The sequence below is a fragment of the Puma concolor genome, chromosome B3 (assembly GCF_028749965.1).
Source record: "Puma concolor isolate L17-30 chromosome B3, mPumCon1.1.hap2, whole genome shotgun sequence".
NCBI classification, from domain to species: domain Eukaryota; kingdom Metazoa; phylum Chordata; class Mammalia; order Carnivora; family Felidae; genus Puma; species Puma concolor.
This window is the reverse complement of record NC_141672.1, coordinates 113,302,825-113,322,793: the sequence shown is the minus strand read 5'-3', so window position 1 is coordinate 113,322,793 and position 19,969 is coordinate 113,302,825. Positions and strand designations below refer to the sequence as shown.

At 49.2% G+C, this 19,969-nt stretch overlaps 1 long non-coding RNA gene across 1 annotated transcript in view; it reads right to left on the bottom strand.

The window, feature by feature from the left end:
- LOC147580304 (uncharacterized) overlaps positions 1–16,863 on the bottom strand; it is a 53,823-nt gene extending 36,960 nt beyond the window's left edge. Inside the window, exon 1 of the long non-coding RNA XR_015251915.1 lies at positions 16,772–16,863. This is a non-coding gene — a long non-coding RNA (uncharacterized LOC147580304). The remainder of the gene's footprint in view (positions 1–16,771) is intronic.
- Between the last annotated feature and the right edge of the window lie 3,106 nt (positions 16,864–19,969).

The following is a 19,969-nucleotide window of genomic DNA, read 5'->3' as shown; positions in this document are numbered from 1 at the left end:
ATGGCCTCAAGTCTCAGTCACTACCGTGGCACAACCACCTTGGCGAGTACGACCCCGTTCTCCCAAACAAATGTCTTATCCTTTCTCCTCTCCACGTGCCCCTCGCCACTCCCACCCTCGGTGGCCTCATGCTTTGCTCTGAAGATAGCAGCAGTCAGAGAGAACTCCCTCATCGTCCCATCGGGAAATTGACACCGGCTCTCTCCTTCCTCCCTCCCGATGAGCGGACGAAGGCCACTGCTCTGCCCAAGGCCACCTGTTCCACCTGGGGCCAGGATCCCACCTCCCTCGCCTGCTCCAAGACCTGGGTGTCCCCTCTTTCCGCACCCCACCTTGTCCCTGTCCACCGGGTCACCCCCAGCAGGATGCGCATGCCCTAGAATCTCCTATGATGAACACCAAGCTCCATTCACCGCCACGCCTCTCCCCGGCTCCCATTCTGGTTTTCCGGCTCCCCTTCACTGCAGAACGTGCTAAAGAATGGTCTGCGGCTCCTGCCTCCTTTTCTCACTGGGCATTCGGGGCCCACAGCTAGACCCCCGCCTGAGTGCCCCCCCGGCTGGGAAGGGATGGGCAGTGGAATGTGGCTAGCGGCCTAGAGCAGGAGGAAGGACAGCTCGGGGGGCACAGAAAAGACCCTAACTGTGATGGGCCTCGGGCTCAATCAAAGTTGGCCATTTCCTGGAGCAGTCTTCAGATTTGTGTCTTGGAAAGGATGTTCTGGTGGCACTGGGTGGGGTGGGCTGGAGGCCAAGAGAGGAGACCAGTTAGGAGGTCACGGGAGGGTCCGGGTGAGAAATCAGGAAGGCCTGAGTTAGCCAGACTGGGGAGACAGAGGAGGAGTGGAGAATCATTGTCAGGGCTAACAGCAAAGCATGTCCAGGGTCACGTACAGATTTCCCTCGGTCTGGAATGCTCCCCAATACCCGCCACGTGCTCCTTATCACTAGTGCTTTCCCATCACGAAACTGACTGCACCGGGTGACCCTGGACTGGTGACCATCTCTCTCCTCCACCGGCTGGGGGCACCTTACCCTCAGCCCCGCCATCACCTGGGCCTCACTGCCAGCATGAGGTAGGTGCTCAGTGCACGTTCAAGGAAAGGGTGGACCACACAGAGGTGAGGCCAGCTGGAGGGGAGCAAAGGGTCAGACTGCGGAGGTTTAGGTGCCAAGCTCAGACCTTACGCCCTCGGTACCAGGGAGACCCCGGAGGGTTCTGGGTACAGAAGTGGCACAGCCAGCTGTGTGTGTGAGATAAGCCCATCTGGCAGCTGTGGGAGATGAATCTGAATAGGGCGAGACTAGAGGAGAGGACCTGTCCCGGGCCAGCTCTGATACTCCAGGCAAGAGGGGTGAGGCCTGATCTTGGAAAGAAGAGAGAAGAAAGGCCAGCCTTAGAAATACCAAGGAGGGAAGAGTGGCGAGGCAGGTGGATAAGGTGGAACAGCTAAGTGGTGACTTAGGTAGCTGGGTAGATGGGGCCGTGGGTGGGGTGGGCTGTAATGAACTCCACATTGGACATGTTGAGTTTAAGGTCACTGTGGAGCATTCTGGGGAGAAATGCACTAGATGGGTAGCTGGATACTCAAGTGTGATGCTCAGGATGGGGCCCGGGACTAGAGGTAGAAATTGGGGAACCATCTGCCAGGAGAGGCAGTGACCACAATGGCGTGAAGGTCGGGGAGTCACCTGGAAAGGTCACGTTGAGGGAAAAGAACAGTGGCTCCAGGACAGAGCCATGGAGACTGCCGACCTTTGAAGGTCAGCAGAGGGAAAGGACCTACAAAGAGGCAGATGAGGAAAGGAATCAGGGAAAACCAGGAGAGAGTGGTATCCCAGACGCCAAGGAAGAAGGTTCAGGAAGGACTGGGGGTCATGAGGTCAGTAGCAGCAACAGGTCTGGCCTTCATGGGTTTGGCTGTCTGGGGGTGGGGGGGGGGGTGGGGAGGGCCTGGTGACCTTCGCCCAAAGCATTCCCATCGAATTGGGGACATGGAGGGAGTCACAATGCTCTGGCCTGAGGAATATGGAGTCCGCTCAGTTCGTTAGTTACATGTTTTGTTATCATTGTTACACCTCCTTCTTCCAGAAAGGAGAAACTTCTCAACTATAAAGTACAATGAACACAATAAATCAAAAGATACAGCGTAGGGGCGCCTGGGTGGCACAGTCGGTTAAGCGTCCGACTTCAGCCAGGTCACGATCTCGCAGTCCGTGGGTTCGAGCCCTGCGTCAGGCTCTGGGCTGATGGCTCAGAGCCTGGAGCCTGTTTCCGATTCTCTGTCTCCCTCTCTCTCTGCCCCTCCCCCGTTCATGCTCTGTCTCTCTCTGTCCCAAAAATAAATAAACGTTGAAAAAAAAAAAAAAAAAGATACAGCGTAAAGGACCTAGAACTGGGGCAGATGTCCTGTGCTGGTCAAAACAAGTTAGGTATACTTGCCTCTTGTATAGCCAGCAAGCTGTTAAAATAGGAAACTAAAATTCCTGTGCAGATACATACACAAAAGAATCGAAAGCTGGTTGGGGCGCCTGGGGGGCTCAGTCCGTTAAGCATCCGACTCCGGCTCAGGTCATGATCGCACAGTGCATGGGTTCGAGCCCCGCTTCAGGCTCCGTGCTGACAGCTCGGAGGCCGGAGCCTGCTTCACATTCTGTGCCTCCTTCTCCCTCTGCTCCTCCCCTGCTCGCACTCTCTCTCAAAAATAAATAAACATTAAAAAAAAACTAAAAAAAAAAAACAATAATTGAAAGCTGGGACTTGAATAGATATCTGTACATCCAAGTCCATACAGCACTGTTCACAACGGCCCCCGAAAAACAGAAACAACACAAGCGGCCGCCGACAGATGAAGGGAGAAACGACATGCGGTACGCACCTACAGTGGAATTTTATCCAGCCCTTAAAAGGAAGGCTATTCTGACACGTGCTGCAACGCAGAAGAATCTGGAAGGCATCACGCTAAGTGAAACAAAGTCAGTCGCTAGAGAGCAAATGGTGTCTGATTCCACTCACACGAGGTACCACGACTGGTCAAATTCATAGAGACAGAGAGTAGGGTGGCCGGAGCCAGGGGTGGGGGGAGCGGGGAGCTGGTGTTTAATGGCGACAGAGTTTCGGCTGGGGAAGATGAAAAGAGTTCTAGAGACGGATGGTTGCACACAATGAGTGTACCAAACTCCGCCACTAAACTGCACGCTTAAAAATGGTTAAAACGGGGTGGCTCAGTCGGTTGAGCGGCCGACTTCGGCTCAGGTCGTGATCTCGCGGTCCGTGAGTTCAAGCCCCGTGTCGGGCTCTGTGCTGACAGCTCAGAGCCTGGAGCCTGTTTCAGATTCTGTGTCTCCCTGTCTCTGACCCTCCCCCCATTCATGCTCTGTCTCTCTCTGTCTCAAAAATAAATAAAAGTTAAAAAAAATGGTTAAAATGGCAAGTTTTATGTTGTGTATATTTTACCACAATAAAAAAAAAAAAACGCACAAGGAGGAGAAAAACGTATATGACAGTGTGGGCTCATAAAATGACTAGGAGTGAGCATTTCATTATGTTCTGAGCTTCCTGGTAACCAAGGCATAAAGGGAAACTTTTGAGTCTTGATGTTTAGTCCACAGAAAAAATGACTACCACAAGAGATTTCAAGTCCGCCCGCCCCCATCCCTGGCCAGGACTGGATCGTAGCAGGCATCTGCCTCAGAGAGCCTTACGAGAGCCATCGATAGCATAAAAGGCAATGACGAATGCTGACGATGTCCGGAGACATATTCGTTACCCGACCATTTCCAGCGGTGAGTCTTGAAGAAACGTGAGAAGAACACCAATAAGACTTCATTCGAGAAAAGCCTCTCCGGTGGGAATGAAGTTCATAAGGTCTAGATGTGAAGATTCCCAAGACAGGACTTAGTAGTGGCTATAGGATCTCCAGGGGGAGGGGCCTCAGGAGGTAGCTGGTAATTTGCTGCCCAGCTCGGTGGAGAGGTCCGCTCGGTGCAGGTGGGGGTCCGAGCATCACCAGCACAGAGAGGGTGTCCAAAGCCACGGGCAGGAGTGCAATGGTCAGGGGGGTCATGGAGGGCAGGAAATGCTGCCTCGTGATCACCCCCATTTCCCCAGGGCCCACCCAAGTCTGGAGTTCTCAGCGCGGGAGCAAGAACTCATGCCCTCTGACTTTCTGTCAGCCTACGCCACTGCCCCAGGGTACTTCTCCGCTCAGGAGAAGGAACACAGTGCTGGACATCAGAAGCCTTGGGTCAGAGTCTCACGTCAGCACTTCTGGCGTTGCGGTCGTGGACAACTTACACACCTTCTTGCAGCCTCAGGACCCCCAGCTGTAAATGGTCACAAAAATTTCTCAGGGCCGCCCCGTCTCCCTCGCGAGGTTATTGGGAGCAAAAGGGGGGCTGGAGAGGGCTTTTGCCTGTGCCTACCCCATTTTCTCTCCCCCCCCCCCACCATCCCACATAGATACCAGTCCACATAGAAACAGAGGAGCCCCTAGGCAAAGGTGCTCCAGAAAGTCTCCTTCGTGGCTTCCTGCTGCCACGGGTCGCCTACCTGGATAGTCAGGACCTGCCCCTGGCTAGGATATCCGCTATGATGAGCCACACGATAGCAGAACGGCACTGGTAAACCACTGATACACGTGGGTGATGGCGTTTCTGGGCCTTGAAGCCGATTGTAGCTATCGAGGCAACGGGGAGACCCTACACCAAGCAGGGGAGGCCGGGAGGTTGGGCAGGAGCATGGGAAGCTGCTACATGCTGTGAACATCTCACGCCAAGAGGACCAGAAGTCAGTTGCATGTAGACAGGCTCCGCTCCCCCCCCCCCCCCACAAAGTAGGTTAGGGAGACAGAGAAGCTTGACGATAGGCAGCAGGTAGGTGGAACCCTTTCAAAGGGAAACTTGAAACTAAAACGATTAGAGCCTTTCACAGCGAGATGGCCGCTGGGCATTGAGAAGGGGCCAGGGAAGATCTGAGAAGATCTGGGGGTTCCCACACGTTCCAGAATTCGCACTGCACCCAGCTGCCCAGGCCAGGCCTGGGTGGGACCCTTACTGTGTGTGGCCTGGGGCGCTTGACAGAGGACGGTCTGCAGAGAGCGGCCTTGCATCGGGTTGGAGGGACGCGCTGGCAGGGCCCTCTCAGACACATCATCTCTTAAAACCGCAGCCTGGATGGCTGTGCTCAGCAATCATGTGTTTAAAAAGCAATAAGACTAAATGCTTTTCCGTTTCCCCTTTGAGAGACCATGTATGATAAATGATAGGCAATTTCATGGTTGGAGTTTCAATTTCCGAAAATATTAGTGCTATTCCCCAAGCTCCACTTCCGAGATAAATTCTTTTTGGCAGCCTCCTCCGTTGTCTCCTAATTCCCTGATTCTGAATATATTTGGAAGTCTGGTGTAAATTTCATCAGCTCAGCCCCAGCATCCACCTGTCTGGTGCACACTGGAAAGGCTGTAACCCACCTGCCACTTTTTCAGCTTCTCTGACATTTGCTTCAAGTCAATGGATATTATTAAGCACCTCCTGTGTTCCCAGCCCTGTGGCGTTAGTGCGGTGGTTGTAGGGAAGCTACAATCAACCGTTCCGTCAGCGAATATTCGTGGCGCAGATAGTCTCTTCAAGCTCAAAGCAACAACATGAACTCTCCGATGCCTCTCCAATACTTCACGCTTGTTTCATACTATCTCCATTTCATTGTCGGGAAAACTGAGGCTCACAGCTAACCCAGTAAAATCAGACTAGACTAGTCAATAGACGGGGCAGGATGAGAGACAGAAGTGAACATTTACTGGGATCCAACAATGCCCGTCCAACCCTCTTAGGCAGGGGCCTAAGCTCTGTCTCCTCACAAAACTCAAGGTAGGCGTTATTATCCCCATTTTACAGATGTGGAAACTGAGGCTCAGGAGAGATAAGCAACTCACCCAAGGATTCTCATTCTACTGGCCCACATTGCCTCTCCTGATGTCACGAGGCCAGATGGTGTCCCAACAGACACCTGCAAATCCCAGAGTGCCCGTGTTTAAACACCTCAAAGCAACAAGCCAGACAGCAGGGGACTAATTTACCTTCCTCACTACCTCCTGCCTGCCCTAACCCTAGGCTCCCTCTTAAATTTCTCAGGCTGGTGTCCTCAGTTTGTCATCAGCACTTAGACCCATACTGTCCTTCTGTTATATTGTCATCCTCTATTCTCAACCCTCTCTGTCATAGGTCATCTTAGATCCATGTGACAATCTCTTTCGTCACCACCACTTACTCACCCTCCAGAGGGGATACCTCACGCCCAGGGTGGCATTTCCTTCTCCTGTAATCTCACAGATCCTTACCAAAAGACAGAGCACGGAGCAGATATTCCAAACTCTTAAGGAAAGCACTGGGGCAAAATGAGAATAAATCTCTCAGAATGGAGCACATGGAATGAACTGGAACAGAATGTAATAGAATAGAACCAGGAAGAGTACTATGGTATGGATAGAAAGAAGTAGAAAGGGGAAGAAAAAAAAAAAACAAACCAGAATAGACTAGAAGAGCATGGAACAGAATAAAAAGAGGAAGCAGACAAAACACATTGAACTAGACCAGGACAGGTTGGAACAGAATCAGCCAGGATGGAACAGACTAGGTCAGGACAGATTGGAACAAGGTAGAAAAGAATAGGACAGGAGAGAATAGTGTTCACCAGCCTAAAACGGAATGGAACAGACTCAAATAGGTCTGGACAGACTAGAGCACAGTAGCCAGTAACAGGGCTATAGCCAAATGTTATGTTAACTGGATGAAATAAAGTTTATTCCGTTCATTTAACACATATTTATCGAGGGTTGATCTATGCTAGGTAACAAGTAGACGTGGTCCCTACCCTCACAGAACACACTGTCTGGAGAAAAGGACCCAAAAAAAGAGACATAAGTAAGCAGTAATAAATACATAATTACAAATCACGAGCTTCCACGAAACACCATGAAAAGAAAGGGCAGGTGGCCATGCTGAAGAATAACATTAATATGAAAGCAATAATATTAATAAGGAGGAGGTCAGGAAAACGGAGACCTCAAAATGAGGAGGAGACAGAGACATTTGAAGAACCAAGGAAAAGCATTCTGGGCAGAGGGAACAGTATGTACGGAGGCCCTGAGACCGGAAAGTGTTTGGCCTGTTCCGGGAACTGAGCGTTCGGTGTGAACAGAGATCAGGGTGACAGGCATAGGGTGATGGGAGAGGCAGGGGAGAGACAGGCAGGGGTCGATGGCACAGGGCCAGAGTGGGAAGGGCAGTTTGGATTTCATCCTAAGTATAACAAGAAACCTCGCAAGGGAGCCACAGGATCTGTGGTATGTTTCATACTTCCTCCTTGGCTGGTGTAGAGGAACGGATTAGGGCATCTACCATGGTCGTCCACGCAGTGGTGATGGTGGCTTGGCACAGAGGGACAGTGGCACCAGAGCGGGAGAGACGCGGCCGGCTGGCCAAATATTCTGAAGGCAAACACGGATGCAGGAGTTGCTGACGTCTGGGACATGGGTCTGGCAGAAAGGGGAATCACAAGGAAGCCCTGGGGCTCCCGGTTTGGTCCTTCTGCTTCCTGAGATGAAGTGCAGGAGAGATGTTCTGGGAAGGAAAAATCACGTTTCCTTGCGGGAATCCTAAGGTTCAGAGGCTTGGGTCGCGTCCAAATAAAGATGACAAGTAGATGTGGAAATACAGGCCTGGAGCTCCGAGGAGGATCCGAGCTGGAGATATCAATTGAGGAGGTGTCAGCATATAAATGCCGTGCAATGCCTTGGGATTAGATAAAATCATACATGCAATAGTGCGACGCAGAACTTCATCGAAGTGCGCTCCGTGGATTACCGGCATCAGCATCCCTCAGGGCGCTTGTTGAACGTACAAATCTCCGGGCCCCCGGGCCACACAGACGGATCTCTAGGGGTGGGGCTCAGAAGTCCTCACGTTTGGCAACCACCCCGGAGTGTTTGCATGCTGCTAGCTTATGCGAGACACTGGCCTAGGGAGACAACAGAGGGCGGAGCGTCTGCCACGGAGAAACGCGGGCATTTGCACGTCAGGCAGAAGCCCAGCAAAGGCAACAGAAAAGGAGCAGCCGGAGAAACAGGAGGAAAATCGGGAGAGAATGGGTGTCTCGGAGGCCGAGAGAGGAGGCAGTGTCAGGCCCAGGGGGTCCATGGAGCCCGACTCGGTCACGCAGGGGGAGCACAGGACGTGCACGTGAGATGGGGCCACACACACCCCTCCAGGCCATGCCGGGCCCAGCCAGGGTGGAACAGGGCAGGAACTGAGCGGGCCAGAGGAGGACACTTTGACAGCAAAGTGGGGGAGCGGAATGGATGACAGCAAGATCTGTTATCCCTCTCCCACCCCCGAGGAACCACCTTGATGCCCCATCTCCTTCCCTAGGCATGCCCCCCACCCCCAACCTCTCTCCTCTTCTCCCAGAGCAGTTCCCAGGCTGTAGCCACTGACAGAGGTGTTAAAGGACGCACAGCCACCTGTGTCCCCAGGCCTCGCCTCCAGGAGCGAATTGCTAAGGCTACAATTTCCCCGCACACGGCAGGTTGGGAAGGCAGCCACTTTGTGGCCAGAGGACCTTCCTGGCCTCCCACAGGGCATCCCAGCCACTCTCCCAGCAGCTGCCCGGTGGACCCAGAGCCCCGATTCTCAATAGGGTAGGGTGATGACATGGGCACCTTTGGAAAGACACATTCAACTTTCATATTCATACAACAGAAACTGAAAACCCAGTGCTTTCATAACGCAAGCCTCAAAAAGCAAGCCAACAACATTTCCTTGTTGGTGAGGCTTCTGGAAACAAAACAGAGATGTTCCAACTGGGGAGAAACCCCTGGCGGGGGGGGGGCGGGGGGGAGTCTTTCAGAATCAAAGTGGGTGAGATGTTTATGTTTTTCAAAAGGTTAAATGATAGTGGAAGGCAGTGACCGAGTGAGGCCCACCCTCGCTTTCCCCCAGGTCAGAATTTGATTCTGTTATGAATGCACTCTTCCAGCCCACGCCCGTGAGGGGCCACACACACCTCGGAAGACCTGAGGAGCCCCCGTCATCCATCTGGAGGCAAATTCTTGGCAAGGAGCAGCCGGGAGAGACTTCACACAAGTCCCTGAACCTCTCAAGAAGAATCTACAGCAGCAGAGGGATTTTCCCCAGGAGAGCAAATGACAACACAGCGCCTGTTTGTTTTCGATGCAGGAAGGAGCCAGAACATCTGCTCCAAGAAGCCACTTGAAAGATAATCAGGCAGCAGTGTTGGCAAAACAGCTGTGTGGCAGGCAGGGAAGGGGGTGGCCAGGAGTAGGGAGGGGAGGGGAGGGGGAAGGAGGGAAGCTAAGCCCAGAGCTAGGAGCAGCCACCCACCCAGGAACCCTGCCGCCTGCTGGGAAAACCCCTGGCCCAGCCCTGGCCCTGCCCACCGAGCTCAGGGGGGACCTTCCGCCCCGCTGAGAGCAGCTCACGTGGGGACCCCGCTCTGCCGAGAGCCGCGATTGTCCTCATGGAGAAACACTGGGATTGTTCCAGGTTTCCCAAGGATCCAACTCAATTTCTAGGATGGGACGGACAACGTCGAATGTTTCCTACATCTGTGATCCTGGAAAGCAGCGAGGGTTAAGGAAACCCCACCTTCGCCTCCTTTTTGTTCCAGAAAAGGCCATTGCAGTTCCCCAGCATCCTTTCCCCATATGACTTAGACGAGACTCACTATGCCCCCTTGTTAGCTGGCCACAGAGCAGACACAGATCCTCCGACTTCCCACTCTTTGTCTTCCAAGTGATGAGCTGTACTGTTTTGTCCCGACTGGTCAAATGGAACACAGGGCTTAGTAACGAAACAGTTCGAGTTCTTCTCGTTTGCCCACACCCCGGATTTGAAGCCTCCTCAGCCAGAACACAACCCTTCCCGAATGCCTTTCTGCTGGACTCAGGGAAAAGCATTCTCTTGTCCCCTGTGTCTTCAGGTCAAGCCCCTCCTGACTGAAGTCTTCGCTTGCTCTTTATCGACAGGATTTGAAGGTCCTCTGGATCACCTCCTGCAGGCCAGCTTGCCCGGTGCCTGAAGTGATGTCACAGATTAAGAGCTGAAATGAAACTCAGAAGACTCAGGGTTCTGTCTGCCACTCACCCAGGGGACACAGAAGCAAATCACTACTCACTATGCACATATTGGGAATAGAGCTCGGCAGGGTTTGGTTTGACAAACATTAGGGACAGGGCCAGGTAGGGTAGGGGTCCCTCAGCCCCGGTGCCTGCTCCCTTTTCTTTGCAAAAAATGTTAAAGTAGCCCACAGAAAGGCAATAAAAGGTGAACAGAGAAACAAAAAACAGAGACCAGAAACAGAAGACAAAAGGCTAAATTACAAACTTAAACTTTGACAGAGCGATAATTCAATTAAATGCAAATGGTCTGGGTACATCAGTTAAAGGACAACGATTAGCAGAGTGAACTAAGAATTATCACCCGACCAAACGTGGCTACAACACATTCACTCCAAATGTGGTGTAGGCAGGTTGAAAGCAACAGAAAGGAAAAAGATAATTATGCAAACATTAATCAAAGGAAAGCAAGAATAGATATATGAGCAGTCAGTTAAAGCAGGCTTCAGAGTAAAGAAAATTACCAGAGACAGAGAGGGACATTGTATAATGATAAAAGAATCAATCCACCAAGAAGACCTGGAAATCCTAAATGTGACTTCATCAAGCGACAATGATGCAAAATATGGGAAGCAGAAGCTGCTAGAACTAAAAGGAGAAATAGTCATCTCCACAATGATAATTAGAGGTTTAAATATCCCTCTCAACAATTTTTACACAACTAGACAGAAAATAAGCAAGGATATAAAAGAACTCACCACATCAACCATCAGGTTCTCATCAACTTTTATAGAACATTCCACCCAACAATAGTAAATTATACACTATTTTCAAGTGCCCACAGAACATACACCAATACTAAAACAGACGATTTCCCAGGGTATAGAACAATCCTCAAGTCGAAAAACAATTGAAATCGGACAGAGTGTGTTCTCCAACCACAATGGAATCAAATGAGAAATTAGTAACAGAAAGATCTCCAAACACTTTAAACCAACCCATGGGTCAAAGAGGAAGTCTCAAGGGAAATTTAAAAGCACGGTGAACTGAATGAAAATGAAAATAGAATGTATCACGATTCGTGGAACACAGCTAATGCCATGCTGAAAAGGGAAATTTATAGCACTAAGTGCACACATTAGAAAAGAGGAAAAATTTCAAATCACTCATCTAAGCTCCCGCCTTAGAACCTCAAGAAAGAAGAGCAAAATAAACCCAAAGCAGAACAAAGGAAACAAGAAAGATAGGAGTAAACCTGATGAAAATGAAAACAGAAAAATGGAGAAAATTGATGAAACACGGAGGTGGTTCTTTAAAAAGATCAATAGAATTGACAAATTTCTAGAAAAGCTTACAAAGAAGAAAAAGAGAGAAAAAAACATAAATCACCAATATCAGAAATGAAAAAAAGGATATCACTACAGACCCTGCAGACATCAAAAGCATAGTAAGGAACACGACAAGTCTACACACATAAATTTGACAACTTAGATGAAATGGGCTAATGCCTTTAACAATACAAACTACCATAATTCACTCAATATTTAATAGATCATTTGAATAGTCCTACAATCTGTAATTATTTGAGAAAACTGAATTCATGATTTTAAAAATTCCAAAAAAGAAATCTCCAGACCCAGATGGGTTTACAGGAGAATTTTAGTAAATGTTCAAAGAAGAAGTGACACGAATTCTACACAATTTCTTCCAGAAAAAAAAAAAAAAAGAAAGAGGAGGGAACTTCCCGATTCTTTTATGAAACACTTCCAAAATACCAAAATAGACAAAGATACAATTACCCCTTATGAATACAGATGTAAACATCGCAAACAAAATATTAGTCAAACAGAATTCAGCAACAAGTAAAAGGAATTATACACCATGATCAAATGTGGTTTATTCCAGAGTGCACACTGGTTCAGTATTTGAAAGTGAATCAATGTAATCAACCTTATTAACAGATGAATAAGAAAAGTTACATGATCATATAATTTGATGCAGAAAAAGGATTTGATGAAATTCAACAACAGTGAAAAATAAGAATAGAACGGTAACTTCCTCAGTTTGATGAAAAGCATTTACAAAACACCTTTGGTTAACATACCTAATGGTGAAAGATTGAATCCTTTCCCTGTAAGACTGAGAACAGGCAAGGTTATCTGTGCTCACCACTCTTATTCGACACAGCTCTGAAAGTTTTAGCCAGTGCAATAACACAAGAAAAAGGAAATAAAAAGCAGACAAATAAAAACTGCCTCTCTGTGCAAACAACATGATTGTTTACATAGAAAGTCTCGAGGACTCTATAAAACCAACACACAAGAAAACCTTCCAGAGCTAATCAGTGCCCTAGTGTCACAGGATACAAGATAAATATACAAAAACTATTATACGTCTATGTACTGGCAATGAACACATAGACACCAGAATTAGAAAAACAATACCACTTACAGTTGCTCTCCCAAAATGGGATACTTGGAGTGCAAACATAATAAAACATACACGGGAGTTATGTGCTGAAAAAGCTGTACACTGTGAGTGAAAGCAATCAAAGATCTAAATAAATGGAGAAACATACGGTATTCATGAACAGGAAGGCTCACCATAGAAATATCGCCAATTCTTCCAAACTGATTACAGATTTAACATAATTCCTAATTCGAAATCACGGCAAGATTTTTTGTAGACAACATTATTCTAAAATTTATAGGGAAAGACCAAAAAAAACAAAAAAACCCCACAAGAGTAGCTGAGGCAGTTTTTTAAAAAGAATAAAGTGGAAGGAATCAGACTTCAGATGTATATGGCCACTGTAATCAACACTGAATAGTTATGGTGGAGGGAGAGCCACACAGATCCATAGAACAGATCAGAGAATCCAGAAACAGACCCACACGGCTATGCGCAACCGATTTTGATAAGAAAGCAAAAGCAGTTCGATGCAGTAACGGTAGCCTTTTCGAGAGCTGGTGTTGGAGCAGCTGGTCGCCCATAGGCTTGCTGGAGTAGCCTCTAGATTCTCCGGGATATTTACAGAATCTAGATAATGCACGGAGCAAAAAGAATGTAAGAAGTCCAAGAGGATTAAGTTGCCCTACAACATTAAGGGGCAGAAGGAAGGAGCGGGATGAAGGAGAGAGACACAGAAAAGCCTGGTGTTGAAGAAGAGTGTCGATGGAACACCGCGAAATGTGTTTAGATGGGGAGAGGCCATGGAGCCGCTACAGGGCTACGAGGATGGATGGAGACACAACAGGATTTTAAGGAGACTCATAAAGTGGCTCTCCTTTAATGCCCTGTAAGAGATCCGGTAAAGATTGAAGTCCGTTTTATTTTTGTTTTCTAGGCTGTATTTGTAATGTGACGGCACGGTGAGACAGGACCCTGTGGGGCTCGACCTTCTACTAGAGTTACACGCTCTTCACGTTTCTTTCTCCTTCAGTCGAGGAGCCATGGACAATATGGGCAACACCCCTCCAGGCTGGACTAGACCCTCACACCCACCCACCTGCAAATCACGCTCCCATTCACCTGTTTACGGTCCATTAGGGCGGCACATAGACATCCAGTCGGCAGTGGGGAGCCCTTTCTTTGAAATATTAGGGAAAGGGGTGCCTGGGTGTGGCTGAGTCAGTTAAGCATCCGACATTTGGTTTGGGCTCAGGTCATGATCTCACAGTTCATGGATTCAAGCCCCGTATCAGACTCTGTGCTGACAGAGCCTGCTTGGGATACTCTCTCCCTTTTTCTCTGCCCCTCCCCCTACTCATTTGCTCTCGCTCTCTCTCTCTCTCTCTCTCTCCCTCAAAAATAAGTAAATAGGGCCCCTGGGTGGCTCAGTCAGTTAAGCGTCTGACTCTGTTTCGGCTCAGGTCATGATCTCACAGTTTGTGAGTTCAAGCCCCACGTGGGGCTCCGTGCTGACGGCTCAGAGCCTGCTTGGGATTCTCTCTCTCCCTCTCTCTCTGTCCCTCCCCCTCTCACTCTCTCTGTCTCTCTCTCAAAAATAAATAAACAAAATGTAAAAATTTTAGGGGCGCCTGGGTGGCTCAGTCAGTTAAGCATCCGACTTCAGCTCAGGTCATGATCATGCGGTCTGTGAGTTCGAGCCCCATGTCGGGCTCTGAGCTGTCAGCACAGAGCCGGGAGTCTGCTTCCAATTCTGTGTCTTCTTCTCTCTCTGCATCTCCTCCACTCTCACTCTCTCTTTCTCTCTCTCTCTCAAAAGTAAGTAAGCATTTAAAAAATTTTTTAAACTTTAAAAAATGTTAGGGATTAAAAAGCGACCAAAGAGTGCTTTAGGCAGGCCAGTTGGGTAGTGATGTGCAGAATATGTTGATGAGGGAAGAGCTCAAGTGCCTGTCCAAGCTGTCACCCTGGCACAGAGTATGTTCTCAGTAAATATTTGATTGGCCCAAGAGTCACCTAACGTGGGCTAGAATGAAGGCGACAGAAACGGAAAAGAATTGACAGAACCGAATGTGGGGCCCTTGGAGGGGACAATGACCGTGAGATCTCAGGCACTGGAGACCGGAGAGACCTTGGACAGCAATAAGGGGGGAGACCAGGAGTGGACGGATGACCACAGGGTGGGATCCTCTGAGCATGTGGCGCTGTTCAGCTGTCCGAATAAAGCTGTCCAGCGGGTAGTGAACATGGCATTCTGGGGTCCAAGATGCAGCACGGTGGGGGGGGATCCTTCCCACCAAGGTGACCTCTGGAGCAATGGAAGCAGAATGAGAAAGGGGCTGGTAAACCACACAGCCCCCTTTGCTCTCTGTGAAGGAGAAGTTTCTAGTCCTGGACCCATGTCCTTCTAACACTCATACCCCCTCTTTCAGCCCCTCCTCTCCCCAGGGGAACAAGGCACCCAGGAGGCCAAATACAAATGTTCCTCACGATGACATCTGTGCCCAACTGCCAAGCTTCCTGACTCTCCTGCACCTGGATACCCCAGCCGTCCACCGCCACCCTTCCCCACTCCTTTCCCTCCCTGGGTTCTCCCCCTCCTCCGTTGTCCTCTCTCCTCTCTGCTGCCTGCACCCTCCCGCCTCACCCCCATCTCTGTTCTCGCCTTTCAGCGGCTCTCTGCTCCTGCCCGTCCTCCCCTTCTGCTCTCTCTGTGCTCACACAAACCAGCACACGTGAATCTTAAGAGACCAAGAACTAACTCAGGGAGACTCATGGAAAGGGCCCTACCTGACTGGCGTCCGCGGGCCTCCTTGGCCACCTTCGGCGGGTGATATATTACAGAAATACATTAAGGGGCCGTCCCGCTGACAGCAAGCTAAGGTGCTATGTCAAGGTAGCAGCCCTGGGATGATGTACGTCCCCCATAGATCAGGACACCATCGCTCTGATTGCACTCCAGCACCGCATGTCAGAGCGCCGCGGGGGCGTGATGGACGGTGGGGATCCATCACCGGCCGGCCGGCCATTCCCAGAACAACACTCATATCCAGAGGTGATTTAGGGGCAGCGCTGGGATACCTCCCAAGATGCACACACAGCAAAAGTGGACTCTTTTCTTTGTACCGAGAGAAGGTCAGGGAGAGAAACACTTGTAGAGTGTAGCTCCAAGGTCAAGGGTTTGAGAACCAGACAGACCCGGGTTCAAATCCCGCCTCCTCCACCGAAAAGCTGTGGGACCTTCGGGCCCGTTTCCCTCCCTCCCTGAGGTCATTGCCTTGTGTATAACATGGAGGTCATAATACTATCCTCCCAGGATTTAAGGGAAGCTCAAATTAAATAATACAGGTAAAACACGCAGCACAGAGCCAGGTTCCGGGCCCCGGGAACACCACCCGGACCTGTCCAGTGGGCACACAGCAGGAGCCGCAAGCCGCAGCCTCCCACATATTCTCTTCCTTCACCTTTTACCTTTTACCTTCACCTCCCTCCCTGATGGCTCCGCAGCCCATGGAGGAGGTCCTGAGGACCCCCGCTCAAGTCAGCCACCCAGCCCGTGTTTCAGGATTGCCCACCCATCCTCTCCCCATTCATTCTCCATTCAGTCAATAGGCGTTGAGCACGCACTAGGCACCAGACCCTGTTCTGGGCACGGGGGACACAGAGTGAATGAAACAGATGAAAACACCTGCCATCACGTGTCAGTATCATCAAGTCCTTCCATCAGGTAACCCGTCTGTGTAGGGGCAGTAGCCTTGCCGGAAGGCCCTGGGAGCCCGGCCTTGACCCATACAGACTAGATGACTGTGACTTTTACCTGTGCAAAGAGAATGGTGCCCTCATGACAGCTTTCGAGGGGACCATAGCTATTCCCTCAGCGGGTCCTAAGTGGCTGAAGCCCAGACGTGGATGGTGAGTTACCTAAGGTCACACAAGGAGCATGAGGGTGAATCAAGGTTGGAACTCAACCATCTCAGAACTTTCAAGTTTGGGGCGCCTGGGCGGCTCGGTCGGTTAAGCAGCTGACTCTTGATTTCAGCTCAGCTCTTGATCTCACGGTCTGCAGGTTCGAGACCCGAGTCGGCCTCCGCACTGGCAGTGTGGGGCCTGCTTGCGATTCTCTCTCCCTCGTCTCTCCGTCCCCACCCACCCTGCTCACACTTGCATGCTCTCTCTCTCTCTCAAAATAAATAAATAAGCTTAAAAAAAAAAAAGAATTTTAAAGCTTACCTTTAGATCCCAATGCACACCAGGCGAATTCCCCGTTTTACAGGTAGAGGAGCCGCTTGATTCGTACTCTTAGGAAAATTCAGCCTCCCTGGAGAGAGAAGATACGGGTGCATGAAGAATTAGAACTTACATCACGTTTGCATGGGGTACTTCCTTCATCCTCACAGGGCCCCGAGAGGCAAGCATTGTGATCCCATTTTATAGGTGGGAGGACTGAGGGCAGGAAATCCAGTAACAGACCGTGTCACTCCTGCCTCTTCCCCACACCGCATACAGAGGAGTAGAAACCTGAGATTCGCTACACACACACACACACACACACACACGTGCGCGCGCGCGCACACACACACACACACACACACAGCTTTAACATTCCATGGTAAGCATATTCCCGTATTATTAAATACTTTTTGATATATGCCTTTAAAAATGTATTCTCCTGGGGCACCCGGGTGGCTCAGTCGGTTGAGCGTCCCACTTCGGCTCACGTCATGATCTCGCAGTTTGTGGGTTCGAGCCCCGCATCGGGCTCTGTGCTGACAGCTCAGAGCCTGGAGCCTGCTTCGAGTTCTGTGTCTCTCCCTCTCTCTGCCCCTCCCCCACTTGTGCTCTGTCTCTCTCTGTCTCTCAAAAATAAATAAATGTAAAAAAAATTTTTTTAATGTATTCTCCAACAGAAATACACACTATTTTATCAAGGCTTTGTTGCCATGCGTCGTAATTATTTCTAATATTCAGATCTGATAAATAATATCGTGATGAATATTCTGATACTGTCTCCACGGTTTCCTTCCAATAGATTGCGAGAAATAACACCGGTGAGTCAAAACTACGAAAACTGTTGAAATTCTTCCACACAGATTGCTGCCAATTTATGTTCCCATTTCGTCACATGGTCACTAACATTTCTGCAACTGCCCTCAGCAGCAGCAGCAATCTTAACAATTGGACAGGTAAAAAAAAATGGAATCTTGTCTTATTATGCATTTCTTTGCCCAATAGTAAAATTAAACATTTTTTCATACGTTAGCCCTTTGTATGTCTTATTTTGTGAATGTTCTTCGCCAATTTTTCTACTGGGATGTTAGGCCTATTTTTTTTTTTTTTTTTTTTTTTAGGCTTTCTGAAAGCTCTTTGTATACTAAGGCCATTAACCTTTTGCCATATCTGTTTTTCCAAATATTTTTCTCAGTTTGTCATTTCCTTTTTTTATTTTTGTACTTTCTTTTTTAATATATAGGTGGAGTTTGGGGTAGGCAATTGCTTGAGTCATTTCTCCAATTGTTTCTAAGCTTAAATAGGTGTCACCCCCACACTAATTTAAGGGTTTTTTTTAATGTTTATTTATTTTTGAAAGAGAGAGAGAGAGTGTGTGAGCAGGAGAGGGGCAGAGAGAGAAGGAGACACAGAATCCGAAGCAAACTCCAGGCTCTGAGCTGTCAACGCAGAGCCCAATGCGGGACTCGATCGAGCTCACGGACCTCGAGATCATGACCTGAGCCGAAGTCGGATGCTCAACCGACTGAGCCACCCAGGCGCCCCGCCCCCATACTAAGTTAAATGTCCACTTATGTTTTCCTCTATCGTTATGGGGCTTCTTTTGTCTAATGCTAGAATGACCTGAAATTTCCTTTAGAAAAAGGTTAAGATCTACAATGATTATCTCCCAAGTAGCCCATTTCCTCAACACCAGTTGTTGATCTGACCCTTTCCTATTCATTTGTAATGCTTCCTTCTATCTCATGTTGCTTTTATACCCATAGTCAAGTTGGTTTTACAGTTATCAGTTATGTGCTATTGATGCCGGCTGGTCCAGGAGCCAACATCATGCTGTACAACCGGTGTACCTTTAAAATATGATTGAATATTGTTAAAGCAAATCGTTTCTCAGGTTCTTAAGAAGACTTCAGCTATTTTGAGGTTGCCATTCTTTCAGACTCATTTCAGAGTTGTCTTTTCAAATTACCAAAAGTTTCCATTGCGATTCTTATTGGGGTTTTGCCAGATCCACGTACTAATTCAGGGAAGAAGAATGTCTTTTCGTTGTTCCTTTTTCCCAATCAAAACCCGGGTGCATTCTCCACTTACTCAAAAGTTTTCTTACGCCGAACTAATAAAGTTTTGTGGCTTTCTTCGTGAAAGTTTCACATAATTCTCGGTGAGAGTCATTCAGAGGTAGATCATGGTTTTGTTTGCTTCTATCTTCAACCTGGTCATGGCGGGTATGTGAGGAATTGAGTTTTGTGTATTTATCCTGTGTATCAGGGAGGAGAATATACTCAGTAGCAACGTTCCCAGGGATTATTCACAGGAACATTGGTAAGAGCAGAAGAAGAGCCGTGATCTCCAGGGACTCAGTCCATCCCTCACTGTGGGTGTGGGGACGACCCACAGGCACAGGGAGGCCTGGCTCTCAGGTCTTCCAGCAAACTGTAAAGTGCTGTATGCACACCTTATTCTGCCTTTTAACCTTGGCGGGAGGCCAAAAGAAGCTGCTGGTGGATCAGGCTCTGTCTATGTGTGAGCAGGGACCAAGGCCACGCTGCTGGCCAGCAGAGCCCATATCCACACTGAGGCTGCCTGTATCCCTCCCTGGCTGCCCTCAAACCACACACGCTGAGAACAAGGAGAGACAAGGATCATGGAATGCGTGGTGGGCCGGCCAGAGACTTGCTCCTGGGAAGGGCTGCAGGCAGGAAAGGCTTCCACCCTTGTGCACTACCTGCGGTGGAAATGTTGGGTGCCTACCTGGGCCCAGCCCTCCGCTCCCGCCCACACCCCCTTTGGACAGTGGAACTTTTGCATCTGCATTTTGCTGAAGCGCACATTTATACACTCTGATGAAAGAGTCTATTGGGCAGAGGAAGTGGAAAACTTGGGGCCTGATTCACACTTACCAATACTCAGAAAGTCCCCAAAACAGCCCCCGTGATGGGGATCTACCCAACCCCCCCCCCCAGCTTCCCCAGCTGCCTTGTGATGGACGTCCCAGTTTGCTAATGGTGGCCACATGGAAGGCACAGCCACGGGGAGCCCTGTGGAACAGCCCCTCTTACTGCAGCCATAAAGGCTCATATTTCGACAGAGACTTGGATCCCAGATGTCAGCTACACCACAGGTTTTCAAGCGCTTTTTAAGCAATGGAAATCTTTTTCTAATTAGAAACCCTCATGAAACCCCAGTCTTCAGAACAGATAT